The 17,235-nt window shown below is 46.5% G+C and overlaps 1 long non-coding RNA gene across 1 annotated transcript; it reads left to right on the forward strand.

Annotated features, from left to right (window-relative positions):
* Window positions 1-12: 12 nt before the first annotated feature.
* On the forward strand, window positions 13-1,897 carry LOC133226474 (uncharacterized). The gene is made up of 2 exons (XR_009729518.1): window positions 13-375; window positions 437-1,897. It is a non-coding gene; the product is annotated as an uncharacterized LOC133226474 (long non-coding RNA).
* The last annotated feature ends 15,338 nt before the right edge of the window (window positions 1,898-17,235 follow it).

Consider the following 17,235-nt stretch of genomic DNA (forward strand, 5'->3'; position numbering starts at 1 on the left):
AAACACCCTTGGAAAAAAGTATGAGATGGACAGCAGCCTTTGAAATGTACAGTGTGCATGATAGAAGGTGCCTGCCCCATGGAGCTCTGCTGGTAATGCAAAACCAACATAGAGGTTGTCACTGATGAGGGTAAACCATTGCATTTATTTCGATGCACAACCTATATATCAACAGACAACCAAGGAAATATTCTGAGGTAACTGGAGGTCAGACCTGGCCACAGAAACTGAACTTCTTTTTGGAAGACTGTCTGTGAACATGTCTGTTTAAAAACAAATCAAAGAACCCCCTAAGATGTGCGGTGGCTGAACAAAGAGGTCTGTGCTTGTACCTGGTTGCACAGTGGGTACTGAATTGAGCTTTCACCACCTCGAGTGCAGGTTTTCATCCCACACAGTGCAGTGATCTCTGTGGTCTGGAGAGATGAGAGCAGAGCAGAATGCTTGCATCTCACATCACTGCATAACCATCACACGACCTCAAATCAGACTGTACTTGTGGAAGAGGTGTGCAGAAGTGTTGTTTTCCTTTGTGGTGATGCTGAAATACCTCGTGAGAGGAAACCTCCTGTGCAGTGCCAGGGGATGGAACATGCACCATCTCTGAAAATCACTACATCTTTTTTTATATACTGTTTTTACACACTGTTGGATATTTATTCACATGGCAGAAGCAGGGCTGCCCTGCAAGTGTGTACTCAAAGTATTTCCTTTGTCAGATCCTAGCTGCACTGGTGACAATCTCCAGTCTTAGCTCTTTTGTTATATGATTTTTTTTCCATTGCAGTCTGGACTTCCCCTTCTCTGTTTCTCCCCTCGCCCCGCTCCAGGTTGAGGTATAGCTACCCCTGTTCATTAACTCAAGCCCCAGTTTCTATTATAAGGGAACCTCATTTTGTAGTCTGCCTGTCTGTGTGGTTAAATTCTCTTGGTGGCTGAGGAACAGGTGAGCCGTAACCCATATTCTTCCTTACCTGTTGTGAATGTTGTGTGAGTGAGTGGGGCTGATGTCTTGAAATGATGCATATATTAAAGTATTAGTCTACTTTTTTTTAGCTGAGATGATGCAGATGGCACTGAGTGCTGAGATCCTCTTCATAGCTGTCTTTTTAAGTACCCATAATAGAAACTTGCGAAGAACCCACCGCCCAACCCAGAACCCCAATGTCAAGGCTTCTTGAGGTGCCTCTGTTTTACAGGGGTGAAACTGTGCCCAAAAGGACCTGATTCCTGTCCCTGAGGATGGCTGATTTGTGTCTCTTGGAAGACCAACCTGTTTTAAAACCGGGCATAAAAATTGATGGTACCTATTCACTCATCACTTGTGGAAGTCTTTGTTGCAGTGATGGAGCTTAGCAAAGATTCAATGCCAGAGATGTGATACTGTAAGAAATACCCAATCATAAAGCTATCAGTGTAAGCTCAAAGATCTTTCATAAGCTAAATTACATCCCTGCAAATCACATAACACTGCATTTTCTTAATACGCCTCATATGCTGGATGTTCCGTTAAGAAAACTGGCTTCCAATGCGCATGAAGGGGAAACACTACATCACCGCTGCTGTAAACAAGTGAGTAGGATTTCTTTTCAACACCAAGCAATGTGAATCAGTGCTGTGAAAACCAGGTTGGTGGGAGGTTCTCACAAGACAAATATCAGTTCTCAAACATGGAAGGAAATGTAAAAAAGAAAAAAAACACATCTCTTTCCAGATGATGGATATGCTTTTTTATTTTTCTTTCCTGTCTTTGTACTGAAAAGTAAATATGAATTTTTCAATTACTGATGTGCAACCTACTTCTGAATGCTGGCTTTCAATAACTTTTTTACAAATTTTTAATTCTTTATTTAAAATCCATTTATTCAGTGAAACAATAAAAATGTGATTAAACTTCTTGGATCCAGTTTCATTAGTGCTGAAAATAAACTATCATGGCAAATGCTGCACTCTGGGGCAACCCCCCCTGCAGCCCTGATCCAGCTCTGGGGCAGCAGCACAAGAGGGACCTGGAGCTGTTGCAGTGAGGCCAGAGGAGGCCATGGAGATGCTGCGAGGGCTGGAGCAGCTCTGCTCTGGAGCCAGGCTGAGAGAGCTGGGCTGGGGCAGCCTGGAGAAGAGAAGGCTCCTGAAGGGGAGACCTTAGAGCAGCCCCAGTGCCTAAAGGGGCTGCAGGAAAGCTGGAGAGGGGCTGGGAACAAGAGTCACAGAAGAGCAGAGCACCCAGGGGATCCCCCCCAGCCCTGCTCAGAGTTTAGGTTATAACAGCACAACCCACTTGCCTGTTCAGGCACTGGCTCTGTCGTGCTGGGCTGCGGGAAGTGCAGCACGAATGCTTTTTGTTGGAGACAAAATTACCCAACAAAAGACAATTGTGTGACATTAACATGAAAAGCACTGTGTGGGGAAAAAAAAACAACCACAAGAGCAGCCCTTCAAACCTGTGTATCCTGAGGGCTGCAAACCCCTTTCTCTACCTTTGCACTAAATAGGTCTTATTTCACCCCATTTGTTCTGTTCCAGCCGGACAAAGTGAAAGTAGGGTTGATCGATTTGTTAATTACAGTAATTTTATCTTAAACACAGACAGCTGAGTGTTCATCAAGGCACAACTTTGCCTGTTACTGAGAGACCTCCCCCCTGCTAAATAATTAGGGATAATAATTGGCTCATAATAAATGCAACCCACAACAAGGCACTCTGAGAGCTCAATGCAGGATCATGAGGGCCATTAGGGAACCCCCAGGTCTATTTCTCCTTTTGAAGAAAACAATGCAATATCTTTAATTGTCCCTCTTGAAACCCTGAGCAAGCTCTGCTGGTTTTTTATAACTAAAAGGCAATTACTCCACTTTCTGACTGCCTCTTGTGTCCAAAGAAGGCTTACTACAGAGTCATCTGCACAGATCATAGCAACTTTCTCTGCTTGCATTGCCCAGGCACTACAAAGAGCTGAGACAGGATATAACACAGGTGGGTTATACATAACCATACTTCTCAGGACTTTTCAAACTGTGGGTAAGGCTCAAAAGATTCAGTTCCAACATGAGTCACAAGCAAGCAGTTCATTCACAACTTGAAGCATCCATCCACACATGGACCAACATGAAGTACATTCTGTACTGAAGGCCCCCCTCACCCTCCTAGCATGGAAAGGGTTATCCAGCCAAAGGTTCAAGCAAGGGGAACCAGCCTCTGCTCTTCAGCCTGCAAAGGACAGGGAGGCACTGAAGCACATTTCTACTGCAGCCTGCCAAGAGCAAGGTTTGGAATAAGCGAGGAGAGGCCAGCAGAACTTGTATGTATCTGCATCTCCTCCAAACCCTGCAAAACAAACTCAAAAAGCCCACACAGGGACAACAGCACCCTTCATTAATATTGGTTTCTTTCTCTTTTCCTTCCTTATCCTCTAGGTAATCACACCTTCAACTTCACCAGCCTGGCAAGTATGAACAACCAAGAGGGTCAGACAGGCAAAAAAATCACTGTATTATCACTTAGGAAGTTTCCTTCATAAAATGGTTTGGGTTGGAAGGGACCTTAAAGCTCCTCCAGTCCCAACCCCTGCCATGGGCAGGGACCCCTTCCACTGGAGCAGCTTGCTCCAAGCCCCTGTGTCCAAGCTGGCCTTGAACACTGCCAGGGATGGGGCAGCCACAGCTTCTCTGGGCACCCTGTGCCAGCGCCTCAGCACCCTCACAGCTTCTGCCTAAGAGCTCAGCTCAGTCTCCCCTCTGGCAGGTTCAAGCCATGCTGCATAATAAAAACACAGTCACATTTATTTCACAGATTGTTTAAAAAAACAGTCCCTCAGGGCTTTAAGGGACTGGTACTGCCTAACTTGGTGAGTCGTCTTCATCCTGTCCCTTCTCACATACACCCGTGGGGAGGTTTGTCCTTGCTGTACCCACACCTACAAGCAGTTGTGGTATAAGGGCATTACATCTGACGGGTAACTGGGAACTGGAGGACGCCTGGCTTGGTCTGTACTACCCGTGCCTCAATGCTTCCGAGGGTCTCGTCATCGCTGCCTGTTTCGTGGCGTGCGTGGCTGCCCTTCTGTTTGGAGGCTGGCTGCGTCTGTCGGGTGTTCTGCTGCTCTTCTCTGATCCTGTCCATCGCTCTCCATTGGGCATTTCCTCCATCGAGCCCCGGAAACACCGCTGTCTGGAGGGATGTAACTGTCACAAACATGCAAAGAAAACCCATGTTGACCTGTTAAAGGCAGAGCTAAGAGCATTTGAAAGCTTCATTAGCCCGGCTTTGTTCTGAAGGTGCAGTCAGGCGGGGAAATAATGCGGAGAGTGTTATCAGCCATGTGCAGGAGGTGGTTGCATAGCAACCCCGATGGGGGCTCCGCACGCTCGGAGAGGAGAAAGAAACACTCATTTTCTTCAATTTAAAGCCACTGCAAATAAGAATTCATTACTGAAAGGATTCACTTAGCTTTTACATCTTGTAAAGAGGTGGCAGACAGTGTTTGCCTCACTTTACCTTCATGTAGTTGCAAACTCACCATTAAATGGACCCAGGACAATCCAGGGTTTGCATGTGTTTTCAGATGCTGTTTTTCATCCGTTTGTCTTGCTGGGCTTCAAACTGGGATGAGGACTGGAAAATTCATTGTTGCTTCTAGGTCTGATGTAAAGGCGCCCTCCTTGGTATCACATTGATTATCACAGGGGAGAAGGATGACTGTTTCCCTCTTCCACCTGAGTCCTGTGTAGAGATTGAAGTGCAGAAGAAGAGTGGTTCTGCTACTGTATCTCTGTCTCAGGCTAAAGAAGTGGTCAGGCTTCAAAGTCCCTTCAAATCTGCAATACCTGTGAGGCTGTTAAGAAGCACTGTGTGTATGGGTAGGAAATAGATTCACCAACCTTCTTCTTGTCTGGAATCCTAGGTGGTGAGATTGAGGTAAACAGAGACTGTCCAGGTTTGTTTTGAAGAGTAGCATGATTATGTGGCACAACAAATACATGCATCATAGAATCCCAGGCTGTTTTGTGTTGGAAGGAACCTTAAAGCTCATCCAGCCCCAGCACCCTGCTACATGCAAGGACACCTTCCACTAGACGGGGAATCCCCTTCCTGAGCTGCTGCTCACGCTCTGGGGGTGCAGCCCAGCACACGGGGAGGTTCTGGGCTCAAGCACTCACTGAAGTCGGGTCATGGGGAGCTTCTCCTCACCCAGCATCCCCAAGTTCTTCTCCTCAGGCTGCTCCATCCAGTCTCCCCCAGCCTGTGATTGTGCTGGGATTGCCCTGATCCAGGGGCAGGACCTTGCACTGGTGCATTCTTAACACTGAGGATGGGATTGCTGAGCGCGCAGGTAGGACAGGGTATCCCACCATCTCCCTGTCCAGCTGCAGCTCCAGCCATTTCACACTGAAGCAGCGTAAAGAGCATTTTCAAACTGCAGCTTTGCCGTCTCATGTGCAATAGCACTGGTGGGGCAGAGGCAGTCTGCCCCGACAGAGGAATTGATCTGCTGAGATGTCATGTGGGCATCCCTAAGAAATCTGTCTAGGTTTGGTGACTAGGTACAGGGAAGCACACTCTTCATGTGCCATTCATTTGGACAATGTGTCTGGTTTTCCAAACAAACCTGCGTGGACTGCAGCACTTAACCCTTCACATTCCTTTCCAGATGCCTAAGGCAGTGCTAGCATGGAAAGGAAATGCCTGAATGATTCCAGGGGAAGGTATTAAACAGAGAATTAATCGCTAAAGAATATTGTGGTTCTGTCTCTCTGTAGAGTAATCTGGAAATCACTTTTGGTTTTGTTCACCTGCTAGTATCTGTACTGCTGGATAGCAAGTATGTGTGCAGACAGCAGCAGAGGGATGCTGGCATTGGCAGTGAGATTTGGGATCAGTGATGAAAGAGACCTGAAACATCCTCTGTGCTGTCTCACCTACTGAGAAAGTGGAGGCATTTTCTCTCACTGATTAGCTCATGCATCAAGTGACAGCAAGTCAAAAGAATGGCATTTGTATATTGTGCAACTCCTTTCTTTGGTCTGTCCTCTAACTCCGGTCTTTCAATATTGAACAATAATACATCTTCCCTTCTCATTAGCAATTCAGTTTGCAGACTGATTCACATGAACTAGGACTGTTGCTGTATTAAACACTTTAAGAAAAAAGCACAGGCGCTCAGGATGTTTATGAAAAGCAATTTCCTCAGTGCCAGGCAGTTTAATAACTCTACAGCCGTGGCATTCAGGCTCATTTATTTTAAGCTATGTTTCCAAACTGTGACGGGTCAATAATAAATAAGGCAGTGTGGCAGATTTTGCATGGAAGAGAGATCATTTCAAAGAAAAGAATACAGGCAAGGTCAGTCAGGAGTGTGGAGAATAATGTAGCTATAGGTCTGTCAAATTAAAGGCTCATTTGAGAAACCAAATCTTCTTAAATTCTATATTACCTTGCTGAACTATTGGCAGCGCATGAGGATTTGGAGATGTATATGGCAAAAGGGAGACAATGGTGCTGCTCTCTCATCCAAACAGTCCTATTCCTTGTAACAGTCCAATTGGTGTTCTCTGTACTGGTCTGGATTTTTCTTTTAATCAAGTTCTTGGTGGAGAGAGGCATGTAGCCCCAGGCAGTGTTTTGCACCTGAGACCTCAGACCTATTCAAGCAATAAATACACACATCACAGCGTGTTTCAAAGGACTTGTTAAAAATATTGGAAATCAGTATCTTGTAGGAAACAAAGTGGGTTAATGCTATTTGTTGAAAACACCTTTTACAAACCACGTGGGACATGGAGCAGGTCAACTGGAATGTGTAACAACATTCACCTATCTCCTGTTTGCACCTGTGAATATTCAAGCAGAGATCTTGGTGGTTTTAGGTTTTATTATCTCCCTTTGAGGCATGGAGTAGATTTAGCATTAGATGAGCTCTTAGGCAGAAGCTCTTCCCTGTGAGGGTGCTGAGGCGCTGGCACAGGGTGCCCAGAGAAGCTGTGGCTGCCCCATCCCTGGCAGTGCTCAAGGCCAGGTTGGACACAGGGGCTTGGAGCAAGCTGCTCTAGTGGAAGGGGTCCCTGTGTGTGACCAACTGGGCAGGGAGGTTGCTGCCTTTCCTCAGGACCCCTGCTGGGAGGTTTTGCTCTGCCTGGCAGGGCTGAGCTGGCTCTGCTTTTATTTTGGTTGGACAGTAAGTTTATAACCAGGTGCCCAGCACGCTTCAGTCTGCTTCAGAGTCCTGACTCCATCCTGTTCCTGGCTGCTCACTTATTAGGAGCTCACGCTGTGAATTCAGGGTGCGTTTTATTTACCTGTGTCACTTAAGCAAAGCTCCCAAGCCTGCAGAGCCTGGTACTGCTGCTGAGCAGGCTGCCCTTGCGAGCCACCTTCTCCAGCTTGGCAGAAGGAGCTGCACCAACATCTCAGGGTCTTTTGCTTGCCAATGAACTTACAGGCACAGCTTCTTATTTGAAACAGGGGCTTCAGTGGTGCCTGCGGTGCCGCTGTCTCCAGCGGTTGTGTGGGTAATGGTAGGAGCTGTGATGGGCTAGCCCTGGCTGAACACCCCGTTCTCCCAAAACTGCTCTGTCTCTCCCCTTGTCAGCTGGGCAGGAGAGAGAAAATATAACAGAGGGGTGGAGGGCTGAGATAGGGGCAGGGGGAGGTGACACGGCTCTCTCCCTGTCACAGGCACAATGAACTTAGCCTTGGGTAATTAATTTGTTACCAATCAAATCAGAGGAGGATGGTGAGAAATAAACCCAAATCACAAAAACACCTCCCCCCCTCCCCCAGGCTTAACTTCCCTCTCTATTTTCTCTACCTCCTCCCCCCCAGTGGTGCAGGGGATGGGGAATGGGGTTGTGGTCAGTTCATCACACCTTGTCTATGCTGCACCTTCTTCCTCAGTGGAGGACTCCCCACGCTCTCCCCCTGCTCCAGTGCGGCATCCCTCCATCATGGTCCCATGAACCATCACTTCCAGTTCATGACTTTATGGTATCACAAATATGGGGATGGTTTTCATAGTGGACAGTGATCTGCCAGTGATACTCAGTGTCATTACTCTGCAAGGAGGGGTGCTTACAATGCTCTCTCAGAGCTGTAGCATTTTAACAAGGCTGCTTCCGAGATCAAGACCTGGATCAAACAAACCCCAAATCCTGACCTTCAAGAAAGGTCAAGCATAAAAATATCTTCACCTCCGCCTTTTTTCTCCCCCGTGTCCTAAGGCCCATGATCTCTATGACCCAATGAATCAGGGCTCCTGGCAAGCATCTCTGCCATCAGAGTGCTACTGCAGGCTAATGAGACAGAAATATAAGCCGTCCTGAACTCACACCCCCTCCACCGCTCCAGCTCAGTGCACACATCTTGGGTGTGGGCATACGCATATGTGCATACCCATCACAGGGTGCAGATGCAATACACAGGGACAAATATTGCTTCACTGGTGATTAAAGTGTTATATTTTTTTAAAGCTACGATAATAATTTAAGTCCTATAGCCTGCTTACATGGGCAAGGATGAAATGGGAAGAAAATGTTATGCCTCATCCTCCTTCAGTCCTATCCTCAAGGACATCTCTGCTCCCAAAGTCATTTCAAATCATGGCTTGATGGGTTTGACTGCAGGGGCTTTGACTAAGTCCTCAGCCTAGTCTGGGGTTGCATCACAGTGTGCAGTGAGGGGATGCCTGTGTCACCGCAAGGAGCATGCGCTGCTGATCGCTGCTTGCTTTTTTTTATTCCTTTGATGCAAAGGCATCCTGCCAGTGCGTGGGGTTCATTTTGCTTAGGTATGCCACTGACAGGGTTGTAGAGGGCAAGAATACTCATCTGAACTGTTTGTAATATTTTCAGGAACTGCCTCTGGATGCGGGTGCTTCTGCTTTCCTTTCCTGTTTATATTTTGGCTCACAGAATATGAACAGAATGCTTTGCTTTCTATTTAGGTTTGGAGGGATATGACTTCTTTGTCTGATCTTCCTTCCCACATATCTTGTCTACTGCATAATGAAGGCTGTGGAAAACCTCTATCTGAAAAAGTAAATCTGATTTAAGGCTTCCCTGACTTAATGTCTGGTCAGGTAGTGGGAATCATACGTAAAAATGATAGAGAAAGGAGGTAGTCTGCCAGCTTTAACAGTGTTCAGCTCTGGTGGTGGCATCCCAGCTGATCCCAATCTTCACCTCACTAGGGAACCCATTTCCATGATGAGAATCATTTGACAGCTTTTAATCTTCCAGTGCAGATGTGACAAAACAGCTCCATAATCTGCTCCAGTACATCAGGCTGCTCACTTCTGCTCCTGGAGGTCTGTGGCTGACTAACGTATGGCTTTGCCCTGTGGTGTCTGACACAACTGCACCAGCTTGAGTCAAGGGCTGTCATGTTACAGCAAATGCCTCCAGAAAGTTGGTGTGCTGTAAATGCAGCACTGTGATTTTTCTTGGTATGAGTTGGAAACTTTTAGCAAAAAGCCAGAAAACCCCATGGATAGAACCCTAAAATACTTTGCTATGAATCACTGTAAATAAAAGTCAATGAAGTGTAGTAAACAGGGAAAGAGCAGATGAGGACGTCTGCTGCATGACCATCCTGAGTAGTGTTAGAGGCAGGGAATGCTCCGATTCTACAGTGCTCTGGGGAGACCCCCCCCCCCTGCAGCCCTGATCCAGCTCTGGGGCAGCAGCACAAGAGGGACCTGGAGCTGCTGGAGCGAGGCCAGAGGAGGCCATGGAGCTGCTGCGAGGGCTGGAGCAGCTCTGCTCTGGAGCCAGGCTGAGAGAGCTGGGCTGGGTCAGCCTGGAGAAGAGAAGGCTCCTGAAGGGGAGACCTTAGAGCAGCTCCAGTGCCTAAAGGGGCTGCAGGAAAGCTGGAGAGGGGCTTGGGACAAGGGATGGAGGGACAGACCAAGGGGAATGGCTTGAATCTGCCCGAGGGGAGACTGAGCTGAGCTCTTAGACAGAAGCTCTTCCCTGTGAGGGTGCTGAGGCGCTGGCACAGGGTGCCCAGAGAAGCTGTGGCTGCCCCATCCCTGGCAGTGTTCAAGGTCAGGTTGGACACAGGGGCTTGGAGCAAGCTGCTTCAGTGGAAGGGGTCCCTGCCCGTGGCAGGGGTTGGGACTGGATGGGCTTTAAGGTCCCTTCAACACAAACCAGGCTGGGATTCTGTGATCTATGGGCTTCAAGCCAAAAATAGGAAACAGTGACTCACTCCCACACTGAAAGGGTGCAGCCACAGGCAATAGGCTGCTCCACTCTGTCACAAAGGTTCCACTTACTCAGAAAATCCCCAGAGACATTTCTGTGAGTCATCTGCACAGGGATGATCTGGAACAATTTGAACGTTGTGCCATCCAAGATGTGCTATGCTACAAAACCTGTGGGAAGGCCATAAAGCATGAAGATCTATCAAAGCTGCATCAAGAGGAATGTGTGGGAAGATCTGATTATACATCTGAATATTCCATTGTAACTTGCAGATGTGATCATTTGACTCTGCATTCCATATATATTTGCATCAACAGTACACTCAGCAATCCTTGAATTTATTTTTAAGAAGTAGCAGTGAGCCTTATGGGGGGGAAATGGCAGAAAGAGACCTTTTCCTCTTGAGACCATACCTCATTAAATGAGAAAGTTGGTAGAAAGAAAAAAACAATTTCCACGTGGGCCTAATGAATCTACTGAAAAGTTTATGAAATGTGTGCATGGAAGGTTGTGATAAAATTTTTGTGATAAAATTTACTATTTACAAATACTAAAACTATTTGTTTTACTGATAGTAGTAATACTTAGATATAGGTAAAGATGGAAATTAGACCAAAGCTAACTCCAGTGTAAATCCCATCATTTATCATCTGTGTTCTTTTAGAAACAAGACATGACTGACATACATGCTTAATTCAAACTAAATAGCCTATAAAACAAGTTCCCCAAGGCTAATAATAATAATATCAGGAGAAATGAATATAAGAATGATTGAATACAGGATACACTGAAGAGTGAATATGGAATATAGATACATATCATGGTGGTGAGAATGTGCTGGTGTTTATGGTACGCTCGAAAGTCCAATCCATCATCTGATCAGAGAACGTAATGCAGTTACAATCAAAAAAGATGCCTCTGTTCAAAGCAATACAAGCACATTATAAACCAGCAAATGCAAATAATCAATCAAAAGCAGCAAGCAAGCAAGGAAAAGGGGAATATCATCAAGTAATAATTCAGATCACAGCTGTGATTATGAGAAATAACTTTAAATCTGTTATTTAATTAACATTAATCTTCTAGCACCCTCCAGGATGGGGCATAGAAGCCTTCTCAGTCTAATATGGTAATAGTAAGAGAAGATGTTATGTTCCTTAGATATTTAAGAAAGTGAATTAACCATTCCACCTGGAGAAGAGAAGGCTCCTAAAGGGGAGACCTTAGAGCAGCTCCAGTGCCTAAAGGGGCTGCAGGAAAGCTGGATAGGGGCTTGGGACAAGGGCCTGTAGGGACAGGCCAAGGGGAATGGCTTGAACCTGCCAGAGGGGAGATTGAGATGAGATCAGGCATCAGAGACCCCAGTTCACACTGGGACAATAGAACAGGTACAGTGCCCCAGTTACTGCTGGGGTCCCTCTTTTGGTGCTGATCCGGGGCTGCTGTGTGTCCTGGTCTTTGCTCCCCAGGGAAGAAGAGCCATCACCTGTGTGACCCTGCTAAGCATGACTGGCTGCAGCTGCTCTGTGTCCAAGGCTGGTGACTGAAGTTTGGTTGCCTTAGTGTAGAATGAGGGTGCCCAAGTGAAGTACTGAGCTTCAAAGAGATGACCAGTTGCCAAATGTACATATAGAGAAGTGGCTCCCACCTGCTGCAACAGCCTGGATGTTCATCCACATGCAGATCTAAAGAATGGAGCTTCTTCTAGGTGAGTGCACTGGCTGTGGATAGACACATCTTTCTAGTGAGATTGTAGATTTTCATCATCAGCGGAGTGACTGTGATTCCCAAACTGGGATTCAAACAGCTTCCGTCCCCTTCCCCTGTTTTGTGAGTGTGTGTGTGTGGTAATGACCTTTGAAATGAAAATATTAACAGAAAAGGAAAACATGATTGTAATTTATGAAATGTTAGCCCAGATTCCTCTAGGGCAGAATAGACCTTTCAGTTTTGCAAGCTGATACATCACTGGAGTGCCTGCATTGACACAGGTGCATTTAAAGAGTCAATTAAGGGGAATCTGTGTATTTACACAGTAAGGATTAATTTTGTGTTTTGGCAACTTTCTTTTTAAACAGTTTACACCAGTGATATTGCTTAAAGAGGTTGCTTGTTCAGAAAGTACTGGAGAAGGTACCAGAGGAAGGAGCCAAACACAGACCTCCAGTAACGAAGCATTTAGGTGGACATTCCAGTGTGGGAGAGCATCAGACTAAAAAGACACTGCACATGCTGGAACAATCCTTGAGGATGTGATTTGGGCTCTTGGATGAAAACAGTGTTGGCAAATGGATCCAAATAATTGTCAGATTTCCAGGGGTGTTATCTCAGGGAGAACAAAGAAAGCAGGTACTGTCCAGTTTCTTTATGCACTTCAATTTTTTGGTTAAAACCCCTGAGTTTCTATATTTATTACAGACCAGGTGCATTCACATAGGGCAATAAAATCCTTAAAAGGCTCATCTTGAACTCTGAGGCAGATCCATACAAATTGGAATGGGGGAAAATTGTTTATTGCTGCAGAAAACACAGCAGTGTGAATAATAAGGAAGAGAATGCAGCTGAGGGCTCAAATTGAATCTCTATTATGCCTATGATTATAGATAATGTGCTAGGAAAAGGGGATTACAGAAGGGTTTCTGTGCTAGGCTGAATGGATGAAAATGTGGTGATTTTGGCTACTGAGTCCTCATTGGCCTTGGCTGGATATCTAAATTATAGGGCTATTTACACAGAAATGAGCTGTCTGAAATGTGGGACCCCTCTGCTGCCCAGCTGACTGGGGAGACTGGTCCTGCTTGAAGCATGCAAAATCTCTGTCTCTTTATTTTCATTGACAGCTAAAGGCTTGTAGAAATTTGCATAACCATGGAGCTGGGAGGGCTCCTTCTTTGTCTTTTATGCAGTGGTGAACAGGAGATGAGTTTGTGTGATGCAGGAGAGCGGTTATATTCTCCGTGCTGACCAAATCCCTTCCCAAGGTGTCTGTTTATCCTCACTTTGTTGGAACTGAACTGGTGCCTTGACAAAGCAATCTTTGAGGCTAGAACTGAATGGGACTTGAATTATCTGAATTGTAGCTTTCACAGAATCACAGTTTGTGTTGAAGGGACCTTAAAGCTCATCCAGCTCCAACCCCTGCCACAGGCAGGGACCCCTTCCACTGGAGCAGCTTGCTCCAAGCCCCTGTGTCCAACCTGGCCTTGAACACTGCCAGGGATGGGGCAGCCACAGCTTCTCTGGGCACCCTGTGCCAGCGCCTCAGCACCCTCACAGGGAAGAGCTTCTGCCTAAGAGCTCAGCTCAGTCTCCCCTCAGGCAGGTTCAAGCCATTCCCCTTGGCCTGTCCCTACAGGCCCTTGTCCCAAGCCCCTCTCCAGGTTTCCTGCAGCCCCTTTAGGCACTGGAGCTGCTCTAAGGTCTCCCCTTCAGGAGCCTTCTCTTCTCCAGGCTGCCCCAGCCCAGCTCTCTCAGCCTGGCTCCAGAGCAGAGCTGCTCCAGCCCTCGCAGCATCTCCATGGCCTCCTCTGGCCTCGCTCCAGCAGCTCCAGGTCCCTCTTGTGCTGCTGCCCCAGAGCTGGATCAGGGCTGCAGGGGGGGGTCTCCCCAGAGCACAGCAGAGGGGCAGGATCCCCTCCCTGAGCTGCTGCTCACGCTCTGGGGTGCAGCCCAGCACATGGGGGTGCGTCCAGGCTTAAGCAATTGTTCCTTGAAAATCTCAGAAATACCAAGTCAAAGAAAGGGGGAGAAACTGAAACCTGGCTTAGCTCACACTCGTGAGAACCTCCCCTAGCAGGACCTGCTGAGGAAGGGGAAGAGAGCCAGGCATGGAGTGACTGGGAAAAGGCTGACAAGCTGCAAGGACTGGACTTCATTTTGGTTTATTATGGACATCATTACCAACCTCGAGTACATCACTGGTCCTCTCCAGTACTGTGGATAGCATACAATAACAATATTCCTTTGATGGATTTCGGACTGTGCAACCTATAATATCCTTTGCAGGAGTGTAAAGGGGCATTGAACTTTCTGGGCTCAAATGAATTGCAGTCGTGTACAGCAGCCTTGGGAAGAACAGGGAGTGACAGGGACGTGTGGCTCTACAGGTAAACTGCTTCATTTGAACTTAAAACTTCACACTGAAGCTTTTTTTTTTTTTTTTTTAGGAAAATTTAAAAAAAAGGCTGAAAGCATCAACTGTGTTCAGGTTCTTACCATCATCTGCACCCCCTCCATGTAAACTGCCAGAGCTCACGAGTGGCAGCTTTGCTTTAAAACTGGAAGCTTTTTTGTTTTAACGAGGCCTGTGTCCCTTTGCTGGTGAGGGCAATGGATGGGGAGGCCGTGCCCATTTCCAAGGATAAACCTGTGTGAAGCAGTTAGGATTCTAAGTGATGGCTGAGGAGTTGTTATTTGGAGAAGTTGATTACATTTGAAATGTATCTGGGCTTGAATTTGGGAGATGCTGTTTTCTGGTTAAAATAAAATGATTTCCTGTCGTGAGAAGAGGATTCAGCGACATGTTTTTATTTAGGAGGCTAAAGGCACTTTTCACAAACTTCAGAACCATTCAGCATCACAAACCATTTTCTCTGGGAAATCCTTCCTGCTCTGCATCTGCAGCCCCCACGAGCCTTGATCTGGGAATTGCTGCTATCAGCTGCCAGCAGTGCTCTACTCCCGCCTTATCTTCTCCTGACACAGAAAGAACACTGTCAATTGCTAATCAACCTTGAGCCCACACATCTCCCAGAAGCATCAGCAGTATCTGTGGTGTCCATTCTTTTCTTTCTTTCTCATTTTACTGGGGGGGGGAAGCATCCTTTGCTGTCTGTAGTTTCCCTAAGCTTAGAAAATGAAGTATAATTCATTGTGCTCATTAAACCGTTACATCGACATTTAGCTGAACTTTATGTTTTAAGCACAGAGCTACTTAAATTTGGAATTATGTGGCACACAGGCATCCTCTTAGTCTTCCAACATTCAGGTCAGACCTCCCTCTAGCACCAGTAACACCAGCATTTGTACCAAGGCACTGGGTACTGTAGTTCTACTTCCACCTTGGCTTTGTCACCCCTTTAGGGGACGTGCTGCAGATCCCCTGCTCTTGGAGCCCCAGGCTGGTTGTTGGCTCCTTGGTGTCACGTCTGGGTCACCCTCCCTGTTAGTGCTGAGGTTCTGGGATGTGGGTGCCCTGCAGAACTCAGTCAGCATCTCTGGAGGTGTCAACAGTCTGGGATGGCAAACTGTAGCTCCTCAGCAAAGGGCAAGAGTAAAGACAGTGTGGTGAGAGGTACATCTTCTGCAGGAGAACAGGCCAAACTGTAATTGGGTCCATCACCCACACAGGTATTTTGAGCTGGAGTATCTAACATTTGCAAAGTGCACCCTTTCAAGCCACTGTTTACCTTGATGTTCCCTGGATTATTCAGTTTAAAAATAACATAAAAACTCAGCTTTGCTTTTGGTACTCCTGTGGCTGTTCCTATTTCTTCTGCTGCACTGGCTGCCTTTGCCTGGAACATTAATATCACAGTTGTCATCATCGTGCCAAAATGTGGTGGGAACAGTGAGTGCTTCTGCAGGAGAGGACTTGGGGTCTTGGGCACTGGAGGTGTCTAGGGAGAGTTTGGCTGATGAACCTAAGTACGTGTTTGATGCTTCTGTGATTTTACTGAGAAATCAGGTAAAATGTGTAGGGTAAACCTCAAGCTGTAAGTTCTGTGCAGGTTTTACTGTCTTTAAAGGAGGAAAACTGGTGGGAGGTTTGCAGGTGCAACCTGTGCTGTTAGGCTGTAAAGGCTCTGGTGAGCAATGCACTAGTGAGCAGCATAGCACTGTCCAGTGTGGTTGGAGACCTGTGGTCATGTGCTGCTCAGCTCCATAGTGAGGACAAGGCAGTGATGTCTGCTTTGGTTTATGGGTCTTGTACGACCGATTCCTATGAATTTCCCAACATGCCTTTGTAGTTAATGAAAATCAGTGTTTGCCCATGGTGAGGTTTAGCCTGGCTGTGCTAGACTCCAGCCTCTGCCCTTCCATGTCTTGCTATTTAATGTGAACAAACATGGTCAGAGGTACAAGAACTACCCCCTCCTTCTTTCACAGTTCTTCTGCTTTAGTTTCTTAAGAGTCGGTCACATGTGATATCAGGTGAAGGTTAAATTGTAAGGCTCTATTAGCCAAGGAAAGCTTTGACTCATAGCCTGAGGCAGGGATATCTAACGTGAGCTGTTACATTGCTTGTTAAATTCTGATTTTCATAAATAAAACATATCAACATTACAACCTCACCACCCTTGTTTGCTGCAAGGGGTGATGCCTTTTAGTTAGTACGTGTAAACCTGATATGAGACACCACAGTAACATATTATCCATAACCCATCCAGCTTTGGGGTGCAAAAAATGGGTGGCACTGTACTTTTACCAACTCATAGCAGCAAGAAGTGGTTTGTTTCTCTGCATCTAGTATCTGGTGAGCAGGATCTGGGAATTATTAGATGTCTTTTCAGATTTATGTCACTGCAGATGAACAACACTTGTGTTGTGTGTGTATATAGGACACAGAGCTGAGTTGTGCCACGGCCCTGAGTGCTGGCTGTTCACCTCTGCTTTGTCAGGAAATTGAGGAAATTTGACTTGCAGTACATCAGTTCATTCACACTGAAATACATACAGATGCAACCTGAAGGCGTATTGCTGCAGCTCTGCTTGGGTGGCCGGACAGGCCGAGGGAGATCCCGTATCTGAACAACGCCACAGACTTTGCTGGTCCTGATGAGCCTTTCTATGGCTTTTCATATAAAACTAAAATGAAATTGCAGCACAGGAAACTGCATTAAAACTGCAGTGTGGGACCATCCATATGGACCATCTGGCAGACCCAACCGCGTTGCTGAGCAGCAGGGCTCTGTGTCCAGTGTCAGGTGGAGGGAAGCCATGCAGAAACAAAAGCATTGCTCATTTTATCAGCAAGAAACGTGCTTAAATATGAAAAGGAATCTCACAGTGACAGTCATCTTCTATGAAATCTATTGCA

This window comes from Neopsephotus bourkii, unplaced genomic scaffold (assembly GCF_033783945.1).
Source record: "Neopsephotus bourkii isolate Nb327-2 ecotype Australia unplaced genomic scaffold, CSIRO-AGI_Nbou_v1 NB_1787, whole genome shotgun sequence".
NCBI classification, from domain to species: Eukaryota; Metazoa; Chordata; class Aves; order Psittaciformes; family Psittacidae; genus Neopsephotus; species Neopsephotus bourkii.